Raw genomic sequence first — 13,050 nt, 5'->3', positions numbered from 1 at the left:
TTCCCCAAATCTCAAAAAGGGGGGTGAAGTTTGAAGTTTGTATACATGGAAATTATCTTTAAAGTATTTTTAAACCTCCAGTTTCTGCAAAATAATTAAAATATTACAGTAACTGGTCTCTTAAGGTACTGAATTTAATGTATTTAATACTTATAAACTTTCTTTGTATTGGTGCCTTTTAAAAATGCATTGAGAAAGTGTTGCTTAGCTATTGTAGCTCTGCAATACTTTTGTTATGTATTTTTTAAAAACCACTTAAAAATCAGTACTATATCATTCATCCTCAAGACTTTTAAAGGATTTCCCAGAATCAAGATTTTCAGCACAGCTGTTTAAAGTAAAAGGAGTCTTTGAAGCCGATTTTTATATCTTCTTGGTTTGATAGAATTTTTGAATATCATTATAAGATTAGGCAGGTACAATGTGAGGTAGGTGATAGTGTAGCTGTGAATTGTGTTATGTGTTTCTTGCTTTGCTTTGGGGAGAGATAAGTTCTAATATCATACAAGCTTTCTCAGAGGAATTTGGGGTCAGTAACCTACAGTATTCTATAATTTTATCTAGAGACTAGTGATGCGCTAGTCTTTGAACCTCTCTTCAAATTAGTTCATGTCTGATGAAATGTTGTAAAGGAGCATGTATTTCATTATCCTTGAGCAAAACAAACTGAACCGTCATATCACATTGCTATTTTTCAAAGAATAGTCTCCAATGGTTTCCTAAACTATGGTTGTATACTACTTGCTATGGACATGTTAGACTATGACAGCTTTTAAAAAAAATAATGAGCTGCTTGTTATACAAAGCAAATGTCATATGACCAAGAAGCTGTGATATGTTAGTGTTTCTTCTTATCATAGTATATTGCTAGGCCAAATAATTATACTTTTAATATTTTTACATTGATGGCATAAACTTAAAATTTTGGAATTTTCATAAGGTCTTTATGTAACTTTTGTTTTAGCTTTTTAGTTTTTCATTGCTTATAGTGTAAGTTTGTGGATACTTTCCACATGCACTCTTAGAAATAAGTTCCTAATTCCGTTTATGGGTCTTTTTTTTTCCCCTTATAACATTGCATTTGTATATTTTATGTATAGATTTGTTGTGAATTAATCTTAATGCATACAGAGTGGTACATGAATGACAAGTTTTCTAAGATGTCCTTTATATTGTGAATAAGATATAAAATATAGAGGCCCTCTGCTAAGCCACATAAAGTATAGTATATGACTTCATGTAGGTACAGATAAGCCAGTTTGCAGCAATTGGGCCTTTCAAATTACCTCAAGTGACACACAGTAAGAAATGTTTCTTGAACAAATGGAGGTCACTGAATCGCCTACTATGCACTTAATCAGGATACTACTTAATTTAATTTACTGGAAATGGATTTTTTAATGAATACACTGTAACATGGGATGGATTTGGGGGGTGTTTTGGGTTGTCTGTATGTGTGTGTGTGTGTTATTTTGGTAGGTCAATTTCTGAAACTGTGATAAAATGTTTTGTTTGTCAAGCATTCTCAGATTTTAAACATAAAGCACTTCCTGTTGTGTGCATTTTGTTCTCTCTTAAATTTTGTCAACTCTTCCCCACCTCTGCTCTCCTATCTTTGTCCCTCCCACCCCGTCTCTGGAGGTCTCTGCTTGTCTATCCCCCTACTCAGTTTGAAAATTAGGTCAACTCTTATTTCTACTCCATTGGGCTCTTAAGTCTTAATTCGTTGTGTGATTTTTGTTGGTTGTATAGTCTGCTGATATTTTTTATATTCAAGTGTAGTTTTATATATTTCTTAAAAAGTAGTTGGGTTAAAAATAGCAAGGCCTATAACCCTGCATTACTTTTTTAATTATTGGATACCTGAAATATAACTTTAGAGATTCTGTAACCCCTAATATCATCCATTTTCCTTCCTGTTGGATTTTGTATTCTGATTCGGTTTCCTCCTAAGATGCATTTTATGAAGATAACATAGATGTTTGCAAATATTAAAAAAAAAGATGTTTGAAATCTAAAGCAAAAAGTCTTAACTGTCTCCCAGTTGGGAGAAAATGCTTTAACTTTATTATAATAATATTCCAGGTGTGAAGGGCCTCTCTTAAGATCTGTATTTTCTCTACTAGCTGGACCTTTTAGACCATGTGTTATTTGCATTCTCAGAATAATCGCTTCTACTGTTTTGTTTAAAGAGTTTTTTTTGTTCTGTACAAGTGCAATACTTTCCTAAAGTCTTAAAAACTATGGGTTGTTTTTTTTCTTTTCTATTCTATTCTTTCCTTGGTTGAGGACAAACAGAAACCCTTCAGAATCATGACATGTTAGTTAAAGGACAAAAGAAGCAAAGACAAAAACACTCCATTGTCAAAAGTAGTAATCATTTGGCTGAGAAATGTGTCCTAAAGTTGAAATTCTTTTGAAGACTGAAGTTTCTTCTTGGATCCTTACCCAATGTTTTAAATTAGGAACCTAGTATTTTTTAAATTTTTACTTTTTTCCTTTGGAAATTAACTTTAAAAATAAAAGCAAAGCACTTAGTTCAGTTTTAAACACTTAACTATCACCTATTAGAGAAAATGTTTTGTTTTTTAATATTTGGAGCACTCCTGTTTTCATACAAATTTAAGTAAAAAGTATTTTTCTTACCAAACATATTTATATGTAGTATGCTGGTTTTCTTTTTCTTTTTTATACCTGTGTTTCTGTAGTAAAACTGCTGTAATGTAAATACATATTTTGTTAAAATATAACATTTCTTTGGCATTTCTTTTAAAAGCAGTTGCTGCATTTGTACAGTATGTGTCTTGGTCATTTTAGATTTAATTTCTTTAACAATACCAAAGGTAATTAGACTACTTTAAAACTAATTGCTTGACAGTTTCTAGAATATTTTGAGTTTTAGAAGAAAAATAAAGGTCAAACCGGTAAACCTCATTTTTTTTCAAACTAATAATTTGGGGAAATAAGAACTATTGTTTAAAAAATGAAATATATATATATAAATATATATGTAAAATTAAAGTTCCAGACCTTGTATGTTAGGTTTGCTCAGTGTAATGTAGTTTTTTTAAAGCTCAAACATAATACCTCAAAATATGAGGTTTACTATGGAAATACTGAAGCAGTCTTGCAGCTGTATGAAAAGTCATATATACATGTGTGTATCTGTATACACAGATGTATATTTGCACCAATCTTGAGACCTCCACTAAATAGTTTTATCACTGCAGAATAAAACGTGGGACTTGTATTTTCTTTGTTCTTAATACACACGCATACTTGGTCTGTACATGTATGCGGGTACTGTGTATATGTGTATGAGTGTTGTATATGCATGTGTGAGTGTATGTATGTGTGTACAACTAAAGAAGCTGCAGAAACTTTGTAATACTTTGTGAAAAGGATTATATTATAAAGGTTTGTACTGTCTGAGTGCACAGCTACTGGAATAAATTTAGGGAATCTCAGGAACAAGCATATAATTTGTCCAAGATTTATTTCTTCTCAGAAGTGTAAGTGCAGTTTTTAATTCTGTATATTATTTAATATTTTACCAATAAAATAAACTTCTGACATAAAGAGTTTGCTATAAAAACTTTCTGGTGAGAATTCTTCACACACATACATCTTCCAAACACAGAAGACTGAATTGTAGAGTAGCATCAAAGTCATTTCAGTTACTGCCTTTATAGATACTTGTCCCATTGTGTGGCCCAGCACTGAGTGTGAGAGCAGCTCTCCGTCATGTATGTATGTAGTCCACCAGACCAGAGGGAAAAGAATTCCTGGTGTACTAACGATGACATTCGGTTGTGCTTCATTTTCACGTGTCTTATTTTGCCTTTCAGTCAAGCAAGACTTGAGTTAACAAATTTATGACAAGAATTTCTTAACCAACCAAAATAAAAAATTAAATCACAGGGATTGTTCAATCACACTGGTCAAAACTGTTTTTCTAACCTGCTCATGTTGTGCTAGTATTATGTAAATTTAAAACTTCTCAGGTATTGGGACTGGAGGAATAGCACAGTGGGTAGGGCATTTGCCTTGCTCTTGGCTGACCCAGGTTCAATTCCCCGCATCCTATATGGTCCCCTGAGCAGCACCAGGGGTAATTCCTGAGCGCAGAGCCAGGAGTGACCCCAGTGTGTCACCAAGTGTGATTCAAAGAAGCAAAAAAATAAAACTTCTCAGGTATCATAACTGCAGTTTGTGTTTTAACAGTTCGTTCTATTACCAACATATTCATAGCTAGAAATGTCAAGGAGCATTGCAAACACATCAACACCCCTGCCAGGTTTCCCATTACCTTTGAGATACTTAAACTTTTTCTCACTGATATTTATTAAATTTCATGGATACCTACTGATTAGCCAATAATTTTAATTTAGAGTGCCACCTAGAATGAAGGAAAAGATTCTAGTAACATTTTAATTCCTTCATTCTAATTGAAAAAATTTTAAATGTTTATCAAATATACCTTGCTACAATATTGATGCTAGCAATTTTAAAATACAATTTAAAATAGTGTTTATACCGATCAACAGTTTCTACGAGGTTTGAGATTAACTCAGAAATAAGCACAAGTGGGGGCTGGAATGATAGCACAGCGGGTAGGGCGTTTGTCTTGCACGCGGCTGACCGGGGTTCAATTCCCAGCATCCCACATGGTCCCATGAGCATTGCTGGGTGTGACCCAAAAAAAGTAAAAAAAAAAAAAAAGAAGAAGTAGGTACAAGCTTCACATATCTGAGGCCATGAGTTCAATCCCTGGGATCCAAAAATATTACTTCTTAAATAATTGCTTATCAGAATGATACAAAATATTGAAACAGTAAAATATATTTAGAATATGTTATGTGTTCTTGATTCTTCTCCTGAGAACTGTCAGAAATGATAAATACGTAAAATTTTATGTTATGGCTGAAAAACTTTTATCAATATGCTTAAGTCAAAGGGCCCTATTTGGGATAGGGGCCACTTAGTAAAGATGTTTATGTACAATTTTAACAACTCTGCCTCCTGATTTTAGAGTGTTCTCAAATGTTCCCTTTAAAATAAGCCTCATATTTTGCCGTAGAAGTACTTAAATAAGCCTCATATTTTGCCGTAGAAGTACTTAAAGATCCCAGTATAATTTTGAATTTCTCTAACTAGAGGTTCCAACAAACAAAGTAACTAGTGAAGTTTAAGTTGCTGCTTTTGTATGGTCTGGCATAATATGTGAAGGAGGAGCTTAGATAAATTTAACCTAAGAGTCAGCAGAAGTAGGTGAAAAAGTGATTTGGATTTCTACATCACTATTCTAAGTCACTATCCATGTAAAAATGGACAAAATGGAATCAGATTTAAGATTTAATCATAGTTCAGAATTTAAGAATCAGATTTAAAAAAACATAAATATCCTGAGAAAATGAAACATTAGCTTTTTTTAAAAAAAAGTTGTCCTTCGTAATGCTTTATAATTGGAGATTATGACTCAGATCCAGAAAGCTACTTCTAACTTAAAATTTTGTCCAGCACAGGACAGATCTCACAATAAGGTGAACACAACTGCCCGTTTTGGTTTTGAGTTGCTAGACAGAGAAACTTAAATGAAGTCGATCTGGCCACATGGAACATTAGCAGAGCAATACTTTTCAATGTTCCAGGAAGAGCAAAAGGTTAAAAGGAAGTAAGGAATGGGGCTGTGGTGTGTTGGGTTCCATGGAGCTTTGGTAAGTCTATAACTAACACCAAGTCCACCAATGTTTTCATTTTGCCTCAGTCCATAGAGATTGGGATCAGATACAGCTGTATCTACCTTGGGAAGAGAAATTCAAACAAGCAGTAAATTCTTTTTTAATGTTAAAGACAGGACTTGAATTATGTCTGGTGGTTATAAAATCTCTGACTGAAAATTGGGGGGATCCTATTGAGGCTATGTCACATGCTCAACCCAGAGTCAGCTCCTAGACCACGTGACCTCCAAAGCACTCTCAGGTGCAGCTCTGGAGGTCTCTCCTAGCTTGCCAGGATTGCTCTGATTCAGGCTCTAGCACTGAACCTCCGAAAGACGTGAGCAACACAGCTGTTGCCAATGTTGGACAAGTTTCCACCTCTTGGCTTCAGCCTTAAAAGTTGGGAGACAGAGAGGGACATTGGCGATTAGAGCTGAAACAGTAGATGCCCAGCTTAGCAGTCATATATCCCTATTTACCTAGAGTGCAAGGGATTTCTTTAGAAATCAAAGTCAACACAACCAAATTATAACCAGAACCTGCTTCCTTGTCAAAAAAAAAATCAGAAAACCTATATTTTTCATGAGAATCTGGAGAATAAATCAGAGCCAGTGACAGTTATGCTAATTTGTGAAGTACTTGCTAAGAGGGGTGACATAGTTAAAACTCATCCATATTCTGGTTGTATTACTTATTGAAAGAGACCTGAGGATTAGAAAACCAGAATTATAACAGGGTCAAGAGGAACACATGGTAAATGGGACAAGTTATGGATTCAAAAAAGGGGAGAGAAGAAATGTTGGTGTGAACACAAATAATTATAATAAAGTTGGGAAGAAATGTAGCACTGTAGCACTGTTGTCCTGTTGTTCATCGTAATGTCTCCATTGTGAGACTTGTTACTGTTTTTGGCATATCAAATATGCCATAGGTAGCTTGCCAGGCTCTGCCTTGCGGGCAGGATACTCTCAGTAGCTTGCCTGGCTTTCTGAGAGGTCCAAAGGACTCAAAACCGTGTGGGCCGAGTGGAAGGCAAACGCCCCACCCGCTGTGCTATTGCTCCAGCCTGGAAGAAATGTAGATGAACTAATTTATGCAAGAAAAAAATAAGCAAGGACGGAATAAAAAATAAAGGAAATATTCACTTTGGTTGTGATTTTGTCCACACATATCCCAAAGAAGTGAAAAACTAAAACCACATAGACTTAATTTGGAGTTTTGTTTTCTAAAGAATTTTACTTGGTATTTGAAAGATAAAGAAGTAAATCCAGGGGCTGGAGTGATAGCACAGCGGGTAGGGCATTTGCCTTGCACGTGGTCAACCAGAGTTCAATTCCCAACATCCCATATAATCCCCCAAGCACCACCAGGAGTAATTCCTGAATGCAAAACCAGGAGTAACCCGTGTGCATCACCTGGTGTGTGACCCAAAAAGAAAAAAAAAAAAAAAGTAACTCCATTGTCTGAATATCTGGGCTTCCCCCTTTTCATGTAAGTCAAATTTGAATGTCAGCTGGATAGTCTTAGGTATGGGGTGATTAGATCCTTCATGAACGGTATTATTGCCCTTGTTAAAAGACTTACACGACTCCTTAGTCTCTTCCACCAAATGAGGATACAAGGAGAAGATACCAGCTATGAGGCCTTCAGAGAACATAGCCTTATTAGTACCCTGATCTTGGACTTCCAGTCTCCTGGACTATGAGAAAAATAAATAAATCTGTTGTTTATAAACTCTACAGTCTGTAGTATTTGTTGTAATAGCTAAAACAAACAAAATATTGCATAGTAATGGAGGATCAAAAAATGCGTCTCAGCAGATACCTTATAAGTAATATTGCAATTAATCTAATGGTTAAGCAGAATGATGCCAAATGTGGTTTGACATCGTCAAGAAAGCTGAGAAATACGGCATTAAATAGGGCAAAAGACATCCCAAATAAACATGTTATGCATAAGCTTTGAAAGATGGATGAATTCTAAATTAGACTTCTAAAAGTTCCATTTATACTTTATTTACATAAAGATGTGCTATTGATTACTTTCAAATTTTCTTTATTATTGGTGGAATTGTTTGCCTGTTCTAAATCACTCTATCACTATGATCATACACATATTTTTCCTATGAAAAATTACAATCTGCATTATGCCTCATTTCCTGATTCCTTTCTATCTTGAGCTGTCTCTTTATGAGTAATCCAAATTTACTAGTAATAAAAAATTAGTACTAATATTTTAACAAGTCTTAGTATTAGAATCAGTCATCCTTTATTATATCTCCCAAATTTAGTGATTAATCTGGACATTGTGCTTCTTCCTTTGGTATTATAAACCTTTATATATAGGTTTTCTAACTAACATATCTTATGCTATTAATTAAGCATCATAGGGACACTTTCAGGATTCACCCCAAGCTGGAATGATATAACCATAATAAAATCCAACCTCATGTTGTCTACCCTCAGGAAGGATTCATGTACAACCATTTGGAATTCCATGACTTTGATAAGTTTCCCCAGTCTCCAGAGATGGTTGCTGTAGCTCCTTCTGTCATCAGGTTCTCCTTGCCTTCCTTCCACAATGTAAGTATGCAAGCTGGTATTTTGGCTTTCAGTCTATCCTATGCCTCCTCTCCCCTCACTGTCCCATCCCTTCACTGTTTATTTACATCAGATTGTAACATGCTTATATCACTATCATTTGACAACACTCAAGGGAAAAACACTGGGACAGCAAATGACTCATGATTTTCCAAACTCTTAGCCAAACTACATTTTAGTCATCCAATCCAAGGGTAGATTGGCTATACCATAACACTGATACCTTTTCTAAGCAACAAGAAGCCCAGAGCCTTCTGCTTTCTTCTTTGATGTTTTGACAAGTCAGGATTATAGTGAAGGAGGTGATCGTTCATTGCATAATGAGTATGGGAAAAAAAAAAAACCTCTTTCTTCAGATCTGGGTAAAGGGACAACAGTACTAAATTTTCTAAGAAAAATTCAATAGATTTTTTAGATTTGTAGTGGGTCACAGTCTAATTCTTTGGAAATGAAGATAATTTTTGTGCTGTTAAATCCACTTTCTATTATTTCTGGTTTTAATGAAAACTAAAAGAATAAAGAACTAGTTGTTTATATATGCTGAAAACATATCCTATACATTTATTTTTAATGTTTTATTTTTTAAAAATTATTATTGAGACTTCAGTACCATATTCAATATATCTCTCAACTTTTTTTTTTTTTGCTTTTTGGGTCACACCCAGTGTTGCACAAGGGTTACTCCTGGCTTATGCACTCAGGAATTACTCCTGGCAGTGCTCAGGGGACCATATGGGATGTTGGGAATCGAACCCGGGTCGGCCGCATGCAAGGCAAATGCCCTACCCACTATGCTATTGCTCCAGCCCCCTATATCTCTTAACTTTAAAAATATTCACTATGCTAAAATACTTTGAATTCTTCTTAGAGAAACTTACTCATGTTCTTAGGTTCATTTTCTTGGGGGACAGAGAGTAGAGAAAGGGTTTTGGCCAAATCCACTGGTGCTCAGGTCTTATACCTGGCTCTGTATTCAGAAATCACTCCTGGAAATATTCAGGAGACCATAATCCAGGGATTGAACCCACATCAGGGTCATAGTTTCTAATCTATGAAAAATTTAATACTGAAGTGCTTTCTATGGTATGGTGAATTTGAACCTATATAAAAATTTACTAAGATTATCTTACCACCAGTATAGACTATCTTCATGATATAGTTGTTTTTCTAGGAGTGTGTCACAATAAATTACAACATATGTAGATTAGTTATTTCTTTGTCTGATTTAGCAAACAGAAAACAGTTATCCACTTTTCAAAGAAATAGGAAATGACTTAGAACTCTCAGAAATTATCAACATGCTTGTTGGTATGTTTTCTTTCCTGTGAAGGTATGTCTCACGTTAATATCAACTCTCAAACCACATTTCCAATTTATGATCCAATTACAATTATTAGTCCCCAGGTAGTGGTTTATAAGTACCTTTTGGCAATGCTAGATACCCTTGGTAACCTAGACTATTCAAGCATCACATGTCTATATGGCAATCTTTCAGCCTGCTGCTGAACGCTGGTTGTCACGTATAATACATCAACATCGGGTTAAGGTCCAAGTTGTATAATTTATTCACTTGCTGTTACATTTGAAATCTGTAGACTTTATAGTTTCTATTTATCTTCCATGTGTTCTTTAGTTCTCTGAAGTCTGAGTTATAAATAATCCTTGTATTTCTCAGAAATAAAGCCTCTTTGTACTTTATTTTTAAGTAAGACTTATTTTCACTCACTTGAGACAGTGTAAATAACAAAAGCAGTAGTTTGGGAAGAGAAACAAGTTTTAGCTTCTAAATTTGTTTTGGTCTCTAAGATCGGAATCCATCCTATTTGTCCAGAGTACTATGGCAGAACTCCATAATAAAACTAATTTGGAAAAACAAGGACAACTACATCATTGGCCATCTGAATGACAGCAAGAGTAAATTACTTATCCCACCCCATTTATCACTATGTACAAGAAGGTCTTATTTTTATGTAGCAATATCTAATTCATGACCTAGCAAGGCCTTAAGATGTTTTACTATAAGTAAAGCAAATAAATATATGGCTCTAGTGATGAAAAAATATCACTTGTTTTTTCTCAGTAATATGAGTCCAGGAATTCATGATATAAAATTATGAAAGAACATAAACATTTTTAGTTTAAATTTAAACTTTATTCCATGATGGTGAAAGGAAGAGCTTATTATCAGTTGAAGGTTTTTGTTTGTTTGTTTGTTTTTTGAAAACTCTAAAATGTATACTTGGAAAATTGTACTAGAAGCAATAAAAACAAATATGAAGAAATATATTCACATTTTTATTCTACAGTGCTAGTACAGTGAATATTAATTATCCCAAATTGTTGACAAGGTTACTTTGTAAACATGAAGAAATTTATGTCTACAGAATTAGTCCTTAGGATAAGAAGTCAAGAGTATAGAATGTGCAGATGATTTTGTTTCCAACATTAAATTTGAGTCCACTTGGAAAGTTTGATAAGAATGTAGATTCTGTCCCCTTCTTTGAGATCCAATCTCCTCCTTTATGCATAAATGGTGTACAGTATTTACTATAAATGATAATCCAAAATTGAAGATATTCAACTGCCTATCACAGTTGAATAATAAGTTGAAAATAACTATCACATTATACTTTACTAAATATCATAGAGTATCCATTCGTTTGCTCAATATTTCCAGTGTATTTCCTATGTGGTTAGAAAATAATGTTGAGAAAAAAAAATCGAAATACTCAAGGAAATCACTTTAGAATAAAGCATGATATTTATTACTATATATATGTAAATAAAATGGTATGGAGACCAATATAAGAGAAACCCAATTCAGCATTGGGGTGCAAATATACAGCCTAAAGAAATGATCTCAAGGCAGGATTCAAAAGGACTAAAAAGAATTCAACTTAAGAAGCTATAATGGAGAGACAACACAAAGTAGGTTCTAACCATGAGGAAGATACCTGTAGAGTCCTGTAGAGGGAAAAATGCATGGGGGAAGATGGAAGAGATGGGGAAAGAAAGTGAGAAGGAAAAGGGAGAGGGAGATGAAGAAAGATGGAAAGAGAAAGCCATGAGAGAAACACAAGCTATGAGGCCAAATGGAAATTAGAGAGAGACAGTAATAGAAGAGAAAGAGTTCAAATAGTTACCTCAGAAGTAATTTTGTCCTATTAGCCTGGAAGATGGAACCCAGGTGTGCGGGACCCAGGGCTGAGATCTCCAAACCTGCTCGGATCAGGACTGGGCCTCCTCCACCCAGATCCCCCATTTTCCAGTAGCTAGACAGCCACACCCACAAACTGTCCCCGGCACCCTGTAATCCCATCAACAGCCAAGATCCAGAGACTATAAAACAAAGCTCCTGGAAGTGTGCAGCTGCATTTGTGGCCACGCGACCTCTTATTGTCTAGATCTTCCTCTTGGAGAACCCGGCAAGCTACCAACAACATCCTGCCCAGATGGCAGAGCCTGGCAAGCTCCCCATGGTGTATTCAATATGCCAAAAACAGTAACAATGATGGGTCTCATTCCCCTGACCCTGAAAGAGCCACCAATGAGGCACCGTTGGGAAAGAGGAGTAAAGAGAGGCTGCTGAAATCTCATGGCTAGGACGAATGGAGACATTACTGGTGCCTGCTCAAGCAGATCAATGATCAATGGGATGACAGTGATACAGTGACAGCCTGGAAGATAAAATAAGAAAAAGATCACAAGAGATGAAATTGAATGGAGAAGTAGAGTAAATTATTAGCACCTTCTGTTTCAGAGTCATGGAAGTTTTTAATTTATATAAAAGATAAGCAAGACTAGTGAATGTTCTACTGAAAATCACATGATTATATTGACAATATTACATGAGTTTCAATATGAGATTATATTGGAAGAATGCTAGGATATATATAGAAGCCATTATATTAATCCTGGAAAAGTTGGCTTGCACTATCAGAATGGTTGTAAATTGGAAAATGGGGGTTCGATTTCTAAGATATTTAAATGATAGAATATGATATGCTGTTAATAGAATGTGGACAGTTGAAAAGGAATAAGTGAAGGAAGACATTGTAGTTTCTGAGTCAAAAGTAGTAGGTAGTAGTAGTAGCAGTAGTAGTGCCATTTATTAGCATCAGAATCGCAGGATAAGAGACATATTTGAAGGGTAGAAAGAAAAGGAACATACTGAACATATTGAATGTAAAATATTATTAATACATCCAAATAAATATGAACAGTAAAAAATTAGAAAGACCAAGTCAGTATCCACAAAGTGTGTGCATTTGTGCAGGATTTTGTATATGAATGAATATACATATATACATACTGAATGTATTACTCCCTATGTATTACTCTCTAGTCATAGAAATTTGACTAGAGAGTAATACATTCCCCTGACCCTAAAAGAGCTTCCAATCGTTGGGAAAGACAAGTAAGGAGAGGCTGCTAAAATCTCAGGGTTGGGAGGAATAGAGACGTTATTGGTGCCCGCTCAAGTAAATCAACAAACAACAGGATGACAGTAATACAGTGATACATACTGAATGTAAGTATAAATTTGTATATGTGTGCTTGCAGTGACGGGATGCATGGGAAATCTCGGGATGGGGGACATTACCAGTGCCGCTCTCTGCCCAGATGTCACCCCAAGCGGCCGCACATGAGCGGTTCCTCCATTCCTGAATGTCCATGATCCCGGAGGCCCACTAACTACTTTTGGCACGCAGCAACTTCTTTCAGAAATG

The sequence above is a fragment of the Sorex araneus genome, chromosome X, assembly GCF_027595985.1.
Source record: "Sorex araneus isolate mSorAra2 chromosome X, mSorAra2.pri, whole genome shotgun sequence".
Lineage (NCBI taxonomy): Eukaryota > Metazoa > Chordata > Mammalia > Eulipotyphla > Soricidae > Sorex > Sorex araneus.
This window is presented reverse-complemented; position numbering follows the sequence as displayed.